Source organism: Zalophus californianus, chromosome 7 (genome assembly GCF_009762305.2).
Source record: "Zalophus californianus isolate mZalCal1 chromosome 7, mZalCal1.pri.v2, whole genome shotgun sequence".
In the NCBI taxonomy this organism is placed as follows: domain Eukaryota; kingdom Metazoa; phylum Chordata; class Mammalia; order Carnivora; family Otariidae; genus Zalophus; species Zalophus californianus.
In genome coordinates, this window is record NC_045601.1 from 14336279 (window position 1) to 14351873 (window position 15595).

General features: G+C 40.2%; 1 pseudogene; it reads right to left on the minus strand.

Annotated features, from left to right (window-relative positions):
- Positions 1–6870: 6870 nt before the first annotated feature.
- On the minus strand, positions 6871–7905 carry LOC113927377 (annotated as a pseudogene).
- Positions 7906–15595: the final 7690 nt, after the last annotated feature.

The window sequence follows — 15595 nt, forward strand, 5'->3', positions numbered from 1 at the left end:
ATCCTCTTCACTGCTTCATGGTTCTGATAGTAACTGGGTTCCTCCATGGTCAAGATTTTGTCAGCCTCTTTTCTGTGGCTCCAGGCCTTTGGTTAGTAATGGCTTCCTCTTATTGCTAGTTTAATACCTTCCTCTGCCCACATCTCTGTAGTCGTTTCATTACTAAATTTTTTTCCATTTAGTTTTTAAGTGTACTGGCTGTTTCTTCCCGGGCCCCCAACTGAAGACATTTTTGAAAACATCATTCTTAATTTACTGGTTCTAATTTCTATCATCAACCATTCAACAACATAAGGTTTAAAAACTGCCATACAGCACATATCAACCTCTTGTACAACAGAACACAAAAGATGTTTTGAAACCAGTTCATCATTAGCATAAGCCTTTATTACACAATGTTGGACATGAGTAGGCTCCGAAGGAGCACTCGAACATGGGGAAGGATGGCAGAATTTTTAATAGGATCTTACCCGAAGGGGTCAGCCAAAGTTCAGCTGGTTTGGGGAATACAGAAGGCCCCCTTATCTGTGGGTGGATGCGTTTTCAGGAATCCCTAACACCAGACACTACCGAACCCTATATAGATTGTTTTTTCCTATACATACATACCTATGATAAAGCTTGGTTTATAAATTAGGCACAGTAAGAGATCAACAGCAATAACTAATAATAAAAGAGAACAATTATAATGATATGCCGCAATAAAAGTTATGCGAATGTGGTCCCTCTCAAAATACCTTGGCATACCGGACTCAGCCTTCTTGTGATGACGAGGCTGACAAAATGCCTGTGGGGGGGAGGTGAAGTGAAGGGAAAGATGAGGACGTTGGAACATCACGTGAGGCTCCCACTGACCTGACACTATGTCAGGGGGAGGACCATCTGCTTCCAGAGTGAGGTTGACGGCAAGTAACTGAAACCAGGGAAAGCAAAAACCCGGTAAGGGAGCAGGGGCGGGGAGGACCACCGCAGTCGGCCAAGGATGGTTCTCTTGTAGAGTAAGAGATTTTTTTTCTTCCAAATTCAAAGCCACTGTTTGCACAATTTGGATTTGGCCAGAAGGAGTAGAGAGGGACAGTTAGGTTTAGGGCTAGAGGGCTGGAGGGAAGTGGCTGTGGGGGCAAGGCCATGGGAGAGGAACATTCTCAGTCCCTCTGTGTGTCTCAGGGTGAGGAGATGACTTTATCCTCAAGATGGGCAAAATCATAACCAGAATAATTTAAGACCTCAAGAATACGTAGGAGAAGGGAGATACAATTTTTCTCTTAAGTTTATTTAAACTTGTTTAGAGAATGAAACCCAAAGTACAGAAATGGACTAAAATAACTCAGCACACCTTTGAGACATTTACATTAATTTCTCAAAGTGTAAAATTATCCCTGGTTAGAACAATGAACTAGATACATCTTAGAAAAAAAAGTGAGGACCCATTTTTTTTTTTTAAATTTAGATAATTGAGTCCCTAAGCAAGGAAGGTTGGTTGAGGAAGATAATTTGCCTCAATTGTTGTGATAGCAATTTAAATTAAATTAGAGAGGGGCGCCTGGGTGGCTTGTCCTTAAGCATCTGCCTTCTGCTCAGGTCATGATCCCAGGGTCCTGGGATCGAGCCCTGCATCGGGCTCCCTGCTCTGCAGGAGGCCTGCTTCTCCCTCTCCCACTCCCCCTGCTTGTGTTCCCTCTCTCTCTCTCTCTCTCTTACTGTGTCTCTCTCTGGCAAATAAATAAATAAAATCTTTAAAAAAAATAAATTAAATTAGAGAACCTGAAAAAATGCCTAATACAATTACTGAGATACGAAAATTCTTTTACTTCTCCCTTCTTCCTTGCTAGTTGCCTTGTCATTTGCCAACTGACCTTTCACTAAGAGGAAAAGGAACCCACTGTTCCAGGAAATAGGCAGCACAAGTTCCAGGAAAATGTTAATTTTTTTCTCCTCCTTCCCTCAGCTCCACTAGGCTGTTCATGCTACCGGTTGAAAAGCTCAGGGCTAGGATAACAAAAATCACCTCTAGGAGAAAGGAACATTTACGAGGGAATTTAGTGCCCACTGTGGATCATTCTAGGATCGAGGCACTGAAGATGTGGTGGAAAACGGGGTGAATGAAGCTCGCAGTTTCATTTGTCACACTTAATAGTTGTTCATTTCGCTGCTTGTCTCTTCCTGTCATCTTTAGTTCCATGAGAGAAAGGCTATGTTTTATTAAACATCATGTCTCTAGAACCTAGCTCAGAATATGTTGTGTAGTAATTAATACTCCATGTTCAGTAAATATTTGTGGAAGGCAAGAATTAATGAGGGCAGGAAGTAAGAATGGAAGGTGTTGGGGAACTAGAGTTGAGAACAAACTCTCATGCTGTATTAGTTTGCTAGGGCTGCTGTAACAAAGTACCACAGCCCGGGTGACTCAAGCAATAGAAATTTATCGTCTCTCAGTTCTTGGAGGTTGGAAATCTGAGATCAAGTTACTAGCAGGGTTGGTATTTTCTGAGGCTTTTCTCCTTGGCTTGTAGATAGCTATTTTCTCCCTGTATCTTTACTTGGTCTTCCCTCTGTGTGTGTCTGTGTCCAGATATCCTCTCCTTACAAGGACACCAGGCAAATTGGATTACAGCCACCCAATTGTGGCTAAATGGCATCATCTTAAATTACCACTTAAAAAAACCCTATCTCCAAAACAGTCACAATGGGAAGTACTGAGGGTTGGGACTTCAACATATGAATTTTAGGGGGACATAATTCAGCTGATAACACCTGTCTACCTCCATGAAGTTAGCAGAGAAAGACAAAGAAAGCAGCTTTATTACTGAACACACGTTAAATTAGAATGTGATGCACATCGCACATAATCCACTATAGCGATGGCAAAGACAGAAGAAATTTCCCCCTTTTAAATGGTCAAGCAGATAGAACACATCCCATACAAGTTCTTAAGAGGAATGATAACTAGCCGTCAGCTGGGAGGGGTGGCCGCACCATTTGGCAACAGAGTTCATCCTAAATCCCCTTGGTGAGGTGGCCATCTGTGTTTACTAACTGCTTTTTCTAAAGCAAAGATACATTTCCCTAATCTTTACAACAGGAGGTAGTTTTGCAACTTGGAATAAGGCACCCATTGGAAGTTAGGCTCCTCCTCCCACAGCAACTGAGACATGGGAGCATTCCATCTTCCATGATGGTTCTATTTTGAAGAGACATCTTTCAGGTCCATAAGAAAACATCCCTGTGCTGTAACACTGGACAGAGGCTTATTTAGCCTTTTAAAAAGATTTATGTACATCTCAAAGGGGCAAAAAAAGAATTGACAGTAAAATTTCTAAAGTAAGTGCTGAAAGAAAAGGGAGGAGGGGGGAGTCTCTTCCCTTATGTTCAACAGGTAGAATTAAACCTTTTATTTTTAACTTGTACTTGCCCTTACAAAGACAGAAAGGGGAGGTATCGGACACCAGACATTTCCTTTTCTTTTCTGAGGGGATACTCATGAAGTGGGAAATTTGTACACATGTCACCATCCACGGGTATGCTCACGGTCCATTCAAATCCACGGTGGTCATTTCAACTCCGTTCTCCCATCACTCCTGTTCAGAGAGTACAACAGAACTTTAGTTATGGCAAGTATAGTTCATCCATTCTGACTTATTAAAATGGGAGACGTTCACATACATTCATCATTTAACCATTAATAGCAACAGTTTACTTGCCTTGCCCTTTTAAACTACTCCATGGTATTGTACTTGAGAACTACTAAAAACGATCAAAATAAAAAAAGGAAAGAAGAAGTTGTGGTCTTTGTCATTAGAATTCATTTAAAATGTGCATTACTAACCTCTTCTTTCCTGTAAAAACAAGAGGAAGGAAAACAAGGAATTATGTAGGTAAATCATCACATTGATAAAGTACCTATGTAACTACTGCTGCCTCAGATAAGCTCCGAATTTCTCCAGCATTCCATTCTCCAAAGGCCATGCTGCTTTGGTCACAGTAACAAAGAATGTCAAGAAGCAGGTGAAGGTACACATTTTTTTTTCCTGGAACCGGATACTTGTGCAAACACAGTAAACATTTTTTTTAAATGATTTGAATTATGCATAAAAGGAGAGTAGCAGGAAAGTATAGAAAGTGTGGTTATCAGTAGATGGTGGGATTATAGACAATTTTTTTTAATGTTCTTGTTTTCTAAATTTTCTACAATAACATGTAAAATAATTATAACAATACTTTTGTTAACATTTGAACAATGAGAATTGCTAATTCCATGATTTTCTGGGTCATTTTCCCTAATTCTATGTGCTGGGAAAAATAAGTAGACATAGAATTGTTTATCTCCACTCCAATGTCTGTCGTCTTTTGGCAACATGAAACATCCAGTTCTAAAGAGCAGCTGCTGAAGAGAGTAAATAGTCATTAGCGGGGTTGTACTTATTCTTCATGATTTCCGCCAAGATCTTGAAGATAGTCTTATTCACCCCCAAGATAGCACTTGGAGGCACACATCTGGATTTTGTCATTTCCCCTGTAGCTGCATTAGAGTATCAGATCATTGAGTTCTAATTACATATTTTAGCTGTGATGCAAATCAAGAAGTCTTTGGGGTTCTTTTTTCAGCTATTTACAAATTTTCTTTCATAATGCAGCTAGATGGAACTCCAGTAGGATGTAAGATTCAGCAGAGCATTTTGAAAAATATCCTGGAAGAGTAGAATGATGAATGGCTTACATGTCATCTGAATCTGTGTCTGGACTGTGTGTTAATTATGCATTTCTGAAAACAGATGGAATGGCCAGACCAAACTTCAAAGCCATTAACAAAAGCCCAGGAGTCTGTGAAAATGTGGGTCTACAAAAGGCCACCCTCTTAAGGGCTAGTTGAACAGCCACAAATTCCACCAGTTGGACTGAGCTGGGAGTGCCCTGCTCTACCAGAGAGGTGCCTGAGGTGAATTGCATTGCTTATGATGCCATCAGTGAAGAACACTGACTCCCATCTCAGACAGTTGGTTCCGAGGGGCTCACCAAGTAGCCAGAAGAGGAAGAAGTGGGGGTACCATTCCCAATTCCACAAGGCTCTCAGGCAAGGGGCTGAGCATGGTAGAAGTCACATCCTCCTGTAATTTGGAAAGACCTTTGTTGTCAGGTTGAGCCCTGTCCTGAAGGTAAAATTTCCATTTTACCAAGGAGGCATCAGAGGCTTTGCTGAGCTTCTGCTGGGAGGCATGTCTAGCCCAGGGCATTGTAGGAACTTGAATACAGAGTAGTAATGAGTGGGGGCTGGGTAGGAGCTTGGTTTCCAAAAGAACCCAACAGGATGCCAAAAGTTGGCACTCAAGAAGGATATACTGGGCTGCCACTGAGGTGGGCGTTTAGTCTAAAACCCCATAGGAAGTCAGATAGACTCATGTTTGGTCCAGAGACTCCAGGAGGTATGGTCAAGTGTGACCAAGGACTCAACTCAGGATGTAGAGCCAGGTGGGAGTAAAGTTGAGGCTTGCTGGAATGCCCACGAGGCAGCTTCTAAAGTGCACTGTTGGGCCTCACCCCCATGGAAGCTGGAAGAATTGTGGATGATTTCATATACAGGGCAAAGAATTAGGAAAGAACATGAAAAGGCCTAGTATGTGTTGTGTCATCTGAGTGTAGCGAGTGGTTCAGTAGTGAGCAATTGATGTTTGATGACCAGGGGAACCTCAGCACCTAGACGACCAAATGATGCTCAGAAACTTGACAGGTGAGTCTGTGCCTTGGATCTTGTGGGGCGTGGTTTCCCAGCCACACTGCCCATACCACTCCATCAGAGGGACAACTCAGCATAATGTCATCTATATAATGCTCCAAAGGGCCATTTCCCAATCATAAGGTATTGAAATCCTGGCAGCAGAAGTGACATGCTATGGCAGGGCTATTTATCTCATTGCGAGCTGCATAAATGTGTATTAAGCCCCTTCAAAAGTGAAATCAGATTGGGATTTCTCTGTGATGAAAACAGAATCGACCACATTAGCTAGAACAATGACTGCACCGGACACTCCCTGGGTCGGTTGCAGGTCTTCCATCAGAATTCTATAGCAAGAGGAACTGGATTGTTAATAGGGAGGACACAGCACTGAGGTTTCCATAATCAGTGGTACTGGCTTAAGTACAGGCTAAATGGGGCTGTTGAAAGGGGAGACTGTGGGCTTAATGATTCTGTCTCAAGCATATTTTGAACAACAGGGTGTAGGTCCTCAGTGCTCTGTTTAAGTTGGTATTGGAGGGTGTTTACCATCCTGACTGGAGGAGAAAGAGGCATCAGTGTCCATTTGGTGGGTTCTACCAGGAAGGCCAAGAACTTGGGCTTGTTCCATACGGTGCCATGTCAATGCATCCATGCCTGTAATAGGAAAGAAAGAGTCAAGGGGGCCACCACCAGAGGGAGCTGTTTGAGGCAAGTGGTACCAATATTTGCATCAAAATGGATTTGTACACTTCTGGTTATTTTACTGGCAATGCCCAGTGTGGCGAAGAGCTCCCTCTTTGGGAATGAATTTAGAGGGACTGCCTGGAATGGCAGTGACTTGGACCCCCAAATCTAATCGGGCCGAAGAGACCGTGTATTTTTATTGTCCCAGTGGACCACCAGAGTGGTATAGGAGAGACTATTACCAGGAGGTAGGATAAGCCCTGGGGGCCACCAATTTCCTAGGGTAGGGGCTGAGATGGCTGCCAGTCCTGGACCGCATTTTTTTTTTTTTAAGCTTGGCAAAAGTAGTGACTTTTATTTACAATTGCATGTATCAAGATTACAACAAAAACACTAGTGATACCATCCGAACAAAAGCAATGATTTATTGGTAATGGCAATGAATGGAACATTGACGGTCTGGGATGAGAATCAAGCAATTATCCAGGAGCTGTAGGTCGGATTGCGATATGGTCTTCCAGTGTCTTTTGTACCTTAGTGGCTTTCTCCCTTTTTGCCAACTACTCGTTTGAAGTCATTCATATTTGTTGCCTGGACTGGGGTACCAATAAAAGTAAAATCCGAAATTCTTGTTGTTTCTTCTTCACCTTGATTGGACTGAACAAATATAGTTACACTGTTAACATTCTGAAACTTAACAAAGTGGGACAATGCCATCTTCTTTAATATCATCCTCTGTTAGTTCCAGAGCTTGAGTTGGTTCACTTCTTTCTGCTTCTTCAAAATCCATAGATCAGGGCAGATTGATAAAAATTTTTACATATTTAGGACGCTGACCATTATCTGGTCCTTGAAATTTCATTGAATAAAGCGTAACAGGTTGATTAAATGCCACAGTAATAAGCAGCTGTTCATCACAATCAGATTCCAAGGTCATATCTTTTCCCAAACAGTTGTCAAATCCATGCTCATCACTTTCATTAAGACATTCACAACCAGCTTTTTCAATAAAAGGCATTAAATCCATATAGCCTTTTGAAATATCTGTGTCCTCATTGCTTCCAGGGTCATTTTCCAAGTGCTGCTCGATTTTCTCTTCTAATCCAACAGCATCTGCTCCTTGATATTGATCAAGTCTCACTTTGTTTCGAAAAAACAGAAATGTAGGTGTTGCTGATATATTGTTGGTGGCAGCGGTCCCCTCACACTGATGTACATCAACTTCCAAGAAAACTGCCTGTGGATACTTATTACTCATAGAACTGAATGCTGGGGCAATCCTTAAAGACGGTCCACACCCTCGCATGGTGAGCTTGACTACGGCGAGTCTGGAGCCCGCGCCGCTCAGCTCCGGCTGGAAACCTGGGTCGCTCCCGACCGGCTTCACTCCCAGCATTCTCAGCCCGGCAGGGCGGCCGCGACGCCACCGGCTTCAAAACTGAAGGAGGAGACTCAGGAGAGGAAGGGGAGAGTTTCGGAAAGGCCCAAGCCTGAACACAGGAGGTGCCGACCGCAGAGCCGTCTCCGGGACTCTCAGTGCCGAGTCGCGCCAGGGAGCAGAGCGGCCAAGTGGGTGGGGACGGGAGGAGGGCAGGTCTGGCAGGTCAGGAAGGGGGCAGAGGGAGTATCAGGGACTGAGTTGGGGCCAGAGCAGTTAGAGGGCAGTTCCATGGGAAGTGGATGGCCTGTAGAAGGGGGCTGTAGCTGGGAGAATGCTAGTTCTAGGGCCTGCAGTTTAGAGATGGGCTGTCCAGAGATCAAGTGCCCAGGAACTCTTAACTCTCAGCAGAGGTTTGCCGATGTATTCTCACGAGGGGCAAAAGTAGATCAGGGATTTGTTAGAAAGGGAGTGGGGACCCCCTTTATTAGGGCAAGTTTGTGTGAGGGTAACCCCCGTGGGGCAACAGAGGCAGAGGGGCCTAAGTGGAGTATCTGGGTATTTAGGCGGGAATTTCTTCCACATCTAGCAACCATATCAATGCCCTCCAGTACTTTTGAATGGGTTTGGCAGTTCCGATGAAATGTAATAGAACTGCCCTATAATTAGGGAGAGTCCTTTGTAAAAAGATTCTCTGGACTTGGAGTCAAACAGGGCCCCTTCAGGATTGGAAATGAAGAGGGGGTCATTTGGATTAACATGGTTATCAAAAAGATAAGAAATAACAAGTGTTAGTGAGGATATGGAGAAAAGGGAACCCCTGTGCACTGATGGTGGGATTGTAAATTGGCTCAGCCACTGTGGAAAACATTTTGGAGATTATTCAAACAAATTAAAAGTAGAACTACCATACTATCCAGCAATCTCACTGCTGAGGTATATATCTGAAGGAGATGAAATCACTATCTCAAAGAGATTTCTGCACTCCCACATTCATTGTTGATTGCAGCATTATTCACAGTAGCTGAGACATGGAAATAACCTAAGAGTCCATTGATGGATGAATGGATAAATAAAATGTGGTATATGGATGCAATGGAATATTATTTGGCAGTGAAAAAGAAGAGAATCCTGCAATTTGCAGGAACTGGATTCACCCTGAACGCATTATGCTAAGTGAAACAAGTCAGAGAAAGACAAATACTCCTTGTATTTGTTCAATTATAGGTGGAATCTTAAAATGTTGAATTCAAAAAGTAGATGGTAGAATGGTGGTTGCTAGGGGCTGAAGGAGGGGGTGGAAGACATGGAGAGATGTTAAAGAGGACAAACTTCCGGGTTATAAGATGAATAAGTTCTGGGGATCTGCTGTACAACATGGTGAGTACAGTGAGCAAGATTGTATTATACACTTGAAAGTGGCTAAGAGAGTAGACCTTACATATTCTCAACACACACACACAAAGTAACTATGTGAGGTGATGGAGGTGTAAAAACTAAGCTTATTGAGGTAGTCCTCTCATAATATATATGTGTATCAAATCATAACTTTGCACACCTTAAACTCATACAATGTTATGATGCAATTATATCTCAATAAAGTTGGCTGCAGAAGAGACTAAAGAAGAAAAGATCCAACTCCATGTACTAATTTAGTTTTAATTTTTTTTAAGCAATCTCTACGCCCAACATGGGGCTCAAACTCATGACTCTGAGATTAAGAGCTGCGCACTCTACTTACTGAGCCAGCCAGGCACCCTTCCATATACTGATTTAAACTTGAATTTTTCACTTAATACATAATTTTGAACATCTTCCTAGTTCAATAAACTTAGGATTCATTACTATTTTTAAGATACATAGTACTTCATTGTATGAAGGTACCACAATTTATTCAAACTTCTTGTACATTTAGTTAATCTTCATTTTTTTAAATCAAAACAATACTGTGGCGAATATCCTTCTAAGTAAATCCTTCTACTTATCCTGCATAATTTACTTTAGATAAATTTCTAGAGAAAGATTCCTGAATTGAATGCTGTAATGTATGTAATGTATTGGGTTAAGTTATGTGTGTGTATGTGTGTGTGTGTGTGTGTGTGTGTGTATACACATACATATATGTAAGAATGAAAGAGGAATGACACCGCAGTGCCTGGTATTAGAAAGGCAGGAGTTAGCACCTAAATTTACCAGCTGTGTGACATTAGGGAGGTTTCTTAACTCACTGTGTTTCAGGTTCCTCATCCATAATAATGAGAATAAATAACTGCCTGTCACATAGGTTGTCATGAGAAAATGCATGTGAAGGGGCGCCTGGGTGGCTCAGTCGTTTGGGCATCTGACTCTTGACTTCGGCTCAGGTCATGATCTCAGGGTCATGGGATTAAGCCCTGCATCAGGCTCAGCATTGGGCATGGAGCCTGCTTAAGATTCTCTCTCTTCCTCTCCCTCTGCCTCTTCCCATCCCACCCCCCCTCTCTCCCACGCTCTCCAAAAAAAAAAAAAAAAAAAGAAGAAAGAAAGAAAATACACATGAAGTGCTCAGCACAGTGCCAGACAATAAGTCCTTGTTGAAATATGTGTTAATATATTTAAAATGCAGGTATTCTTGGGTACAAACCACCACAGATACTATAATGCAAGTGCTCTTAGAAGTAGCAGAGAGGACCCTTCACAACTGAGTTACACTAATAAAAGCAACACACAATGGATGAGCTCAGATATAGACAGATATCACAAGAGAAGAAGTGTCTTCCAGGGTAAAAGTTTGAAGAGAGTACTAGACTGCAGCCTAATCAATAGTATTATTTTTTTTTATTAACATATAATGTATTATTTGTTTCAGGGGTACAGGTCTGTAATTCATCAGTCTTACACAATTCACAGCGCACTAAAGTTAAAGATTCTGATAACAGAAGGGGGGTGGTCAATTTTGAAATCGGAATATTGGGAAGAGGTATGACAGAGGCACAATCCAGGAGAAAATGTGCCTGTGGACCAACTTGGATGTTGGCTCAGTAGCTCCATCCTCCAGCGGAAGTGGATGCACCTCTTTCCCGGCTGGCTGGCAATAGGAAGGAAACCATCCAGTTCATGCCCCTTGTTCTATCCCCAGGTTTATTTAATCACCTTCTGATTATAATCTCCATTCCCATGGTAACTGTGCTGTAAAGAGAATGCACTGACTGAATCTAAATATTTCGGCCCATGTAATAGTTATATTTTAAGAATAAATTAATAAATCAGTGTTCTATTTTGTTAAAAAAGTTATAAAATTTATATTTAAAAATGTGCATGGGAATACACTGATAAACTTCAAAGCACTTTATGAATGTTCACTATTATGTTGGCAAAAACTCACCATATTCTGAGAAAAATCTGTGTAAGAGGGAAATACCTTCCTGCCTTCCTTCCTTTCATATGTGTTCAGGGAGTGGTGAAGCTGGGGCAGGCACTTAGCGTTCAACAACAGACAAGTGCAGGAAAAGTCCTTGCTCCAAGGATAACGACCACAACAGAAGCCATGCATAATGATAAACTCAGATAAATCTCTCTAGAGCTGAACCCATAGTTTAATGGTCACGTACAATTTAAACACTGATTGAATTTTAATTTTCTCACAGATGCATTAGAAAGCAATTTATCAAAAAAGAAAAAAAGCAATCTATCATGACTTTTAAATGAGCTTTCAAGTGAAACTTAAGGAGCACAGTAATAGATGCTGAATGAATTTTATTATGGTTCTGGTGTCTGATAATTCTGTATTTCATTTCCCCAAAGAAGAAATTAACATTAATTAGAATTAATTAACTAATAAAAATCAGAAATTTTAATTTTAAACTATTTAAGAATTATACATGCAGATCTTATCTCCCATCTCACCAAACATTTGTTTGGCCAGAATAGAAAATTTCAGTATTTGGGTTTTTTGTTTTTAAAGATTTATTTATTTATTTTAGAGGGAGAGAGAGAGACAGAGAGAGAGAATGAGCAGGGAGAGGGACAGAGAGAGAGAGAGGGAAAGAATCTCAAGCAGACTCCCTGCTGAGCTTGGAGCCAGACCTCATGACCCTGAGGTCATAACCTGAGCTGAAATCAAGAGTCAGATGCTTAAATGACTGAGCCACGCAGACGCCCCCCAAAATTTCAACATTTGATTCAAACTCATTAAAAGATCTCAAGGACTTTATTACAGATGCATTTACCTAAATAATTAACTGTCTTCAAAATCTTTTTAGGAGACACTGTGGGAGGGTGGGTAGTAGAGGCCAATGTGTCTATCCAGGGATTATGACAGGTAAAATAAATGAAATAATGAAGCAAATGGAAAAGGATCAGAGTTTAAATCAAGCAGGAAGAAGATTTTCAGAAGAATAAGAAGTTACTGGATCACTACTAAGAAGAAATTTAAATTTTGTTTGGAAACACAGACTATACAGCAGTTCATCAAAATGTGGCAAAATTTGTTCAGAATTTAAATGCACTTCCTATATTAACTGAAGCCATCGTCTTTATCAGTTATACAAAAACTGTAAGATCCAGGTGTAAATTCATATAAATATGAATGTCCTTAAAAGTTTCTGAAACAAATGTAACATGTATTCTAACCATGAGGCAAACACCCTGTAATCTTTGCTGTTATGTCCTTATATTACCCATTTATTCACTTTCTCTACGATCCCCTAAACTATACCACTTGAAAGGGAACCTGAGTTCTCCTTCCCCCAAACCTGTTTATATGCAGGATCAGGATTTCTGAAAACCAAACTCCAAATCTAATCCTGGAGTTGATTAAATAATAATGCAAGATGAATCCCCACTCTCACTGAGTCTTTTAGGTTAATATTAGGGCATCGATTATGAAAGACTGGATTTCCGAAAATGAGAGCAGATTCTGATGAAGCTGAGATAATCAAACCCTAAATTCTGGCAAGCCACCATTGCCAGTAGGAGCATCCTCTTCTCTCCTGTTTTAGAAAGTTAGTGTACCCTTACCTGTAGAGACTGTACAGGTCTCCTGTGAGGTAGGTGTCTTGCACAGACTTCTAATTCCCCTCAAGACTTCCTTCCACCACAGCACAGATCTCCAAGTGAAATTCACTAGGGAAAGCTCCATTCTTGTGCAAACTTCCAAGCAGCTCTTTTTGTTCTACATTTATGTATGACTTGACAACCCAGACTCACCAGACAGCTTTGAAACCCCGTGTGATAAAGACAAAACTAAACAAACAATAGGAAACCACTGTCTCAAAACCAACATTAGCAACAAAAGTAGAACATAAGCTAAACAATTTGAAAAAAAAAACAAAAACAAATGATGGAAAAGAGGAGGAAAACAAAAAGAAAGATAATGTATCCATGGAGCAAAAATGGAGTTCTACACAAAGAACAGTCAGAGAATAAGACGCTTTCATGGGAATTAAATATATAATAGCAAAGATGATAAACAGTAAAATATTTTAAAAGATGAAGTAATATCCCACAAAATAGATAAAAAGGCAAATATGTTAAATAGGAACAAAAGGATGCAAAAACTAGAGGATTAGCTCTGGAGGACAAACTTCCATAAAATAGGAAATTAGAAAGAGAGAATAAAGAAAACAAAAGGAGAAATTGTCAAACACAATTCAAGAAAAATTTCCAGACCTGAATAACCTAAGTTTCCATATTCAAAATATTCACAGAGATGCCCTATAAAATAAATGAAACAAAACCACAGGAGTATATCATTGTGGTATTTTAGAACATTTAGAAGAAATTCTAGTCACTAACAAGAAAAAAGAAAGTTTAAAATGATGAGATGAAATGGAATTGATTTCTCATAGAAATACTTGAAGCAAGGCAACAATGAATCAAGGTCCACGCATCCTTTATATAGAAGCTACTGGAAGATAGGTTCCACTAAAATGAGAAGACATCCAGAGAGGAAGAAAAAGAGACATGAAATACACAAGAGACATTCAGGGAGTCCCCAGGATTATGGTCCAAAAGCTCTTAGGATGATGACCTGGGCAGCGGACCCAGAGGGAAAGCAGTTCATATGGGACTAGGTCAAGAGACTTCAGGAAATTTCCTCCAAAAAATGAGATTGATAGAATATATCTAAGTGTTTCAACTTAATGACACAAGAATTACACAAATAGGGGACATATGAGAGTTGAATTAATTATAAGTACATAGAAAACAAAGCAACCAAATAGTAGAAGATTCCAGGGAGAAAAAAATTACAAGCCACCATAGTATACTCCATGGCTTGGTACTAAATAGCTAACCAGCCACAATGTTGATGTACAATATTGGGAGAATGGAGAAATAAGAAGATGCCTGCAGGTAGTGGTAGAGAAAAAGAAGTAAGTCCTCAGCTTTCATAGTGCCAAATTCATAGATTATGCCTAAGATGGAAAATTTAGGGATGACTGGTCTCAATAGATTACACAGAGGTAAAAACCAAAAGAATTAAAATTGTTGCCTGGAGGGTGAGATGGAGGTGAGCAGTGTAAGGGAACTGTTTTATTGGTAAGCCATGTGGAACTATTTGACTGCTTAAAATATGTGCTTGAATAACTTTGTAGGGCTGTTTGACTCAGTAGGTGCATGTATAGCTTTGAGAAAAGTTTAAAAATTAAAAACACAATTTATTCATGAATGATTAAACATTTCTGATCCTGTCCAAATGAAGTCTTAGGAGATTAAGCACAAACCAAGATAAATGAGTGGATAATTGTAATCAAATATATTATGGTTCATATGACTTAATCTAAATGTTACTCATCTTAAACTCAGTGGTTTGAGTGAATCATTAATAATGCACAGATGACACTAAAAAAGGAAGAGCTTGTTTTTTAAGTCATTCATCTATTTTTTTTGGTCAAATTATGCAGGGAATGATTTTTCCAGATATCATCATTTGTTGTAGTCTGATGGGGAGGGCTTCCCCATAAATCTTGACACCCAGGACAATTTATCTTTGATCCTCCAGATCGGAGTTGGATATCCCTAATACCCTAATATAGATGTGTGAATTTCACCATATTTTTATACATTATTCTCCCCTCTCAATCAGTGGGGTTTGTATCCAGTCATTGTAGCTTTTCTCTTCTCGTCCCTATAAATGTTGGCCAGCTTGAAAATCTAACGTCAAAACATAATGAGTGTAATCGAGTGTTGGAAAGAAAAGCCATCTGAAAATGGTTATTCCCTCCCACCCCCAACTAATGTATAGGTTCTGGCAAAAATGTTCCTTCTGTTATTTTTAAGACTGCCCAAGACTGAATAGTTCCCTCATTGAACAAGCTTTGGAGAATGAATACATCCAGGTCACAGTCAACTTGGTCCTCAAAGACCTCCTAGTTTATTTGATTAACTTCAGCCAAAAGACAAATTATATAGTTATGTGACATCTGAAAGTGACTTTGATAAAACTAGGTACATGGTGACCTAGAAACCTTTAGACTTTGTTGCATAGGAGTAAGCGTAACAATGTAAAGACCTTTTCTCTCTGTGGTCAATACTCACTGGATCAAAATAACCTTTATGTTCTTCTGTGTGCTTCTGTCTGCCCTGGCTCCTTTCATTTAATCAGATGCCCCTCTGGAAATTCCATTTTCTCCTCTTCAGCTTTGTTTCCTAGAGAGAAATTTTTTTGACTATGCTGTCTTGCATATATTCTGTCCTTCCGTTTGGACAGACTTTGGAACTGTGACTACTCAAGGTCCCCACAGGAGTGACTTGTAAATTTGATGTTTATTAACTCGGCTGAATTAGGATTTGTCGTTTTCTTTTCTGAGATGTCTTAAAATAATATATAGGAAAGTCTA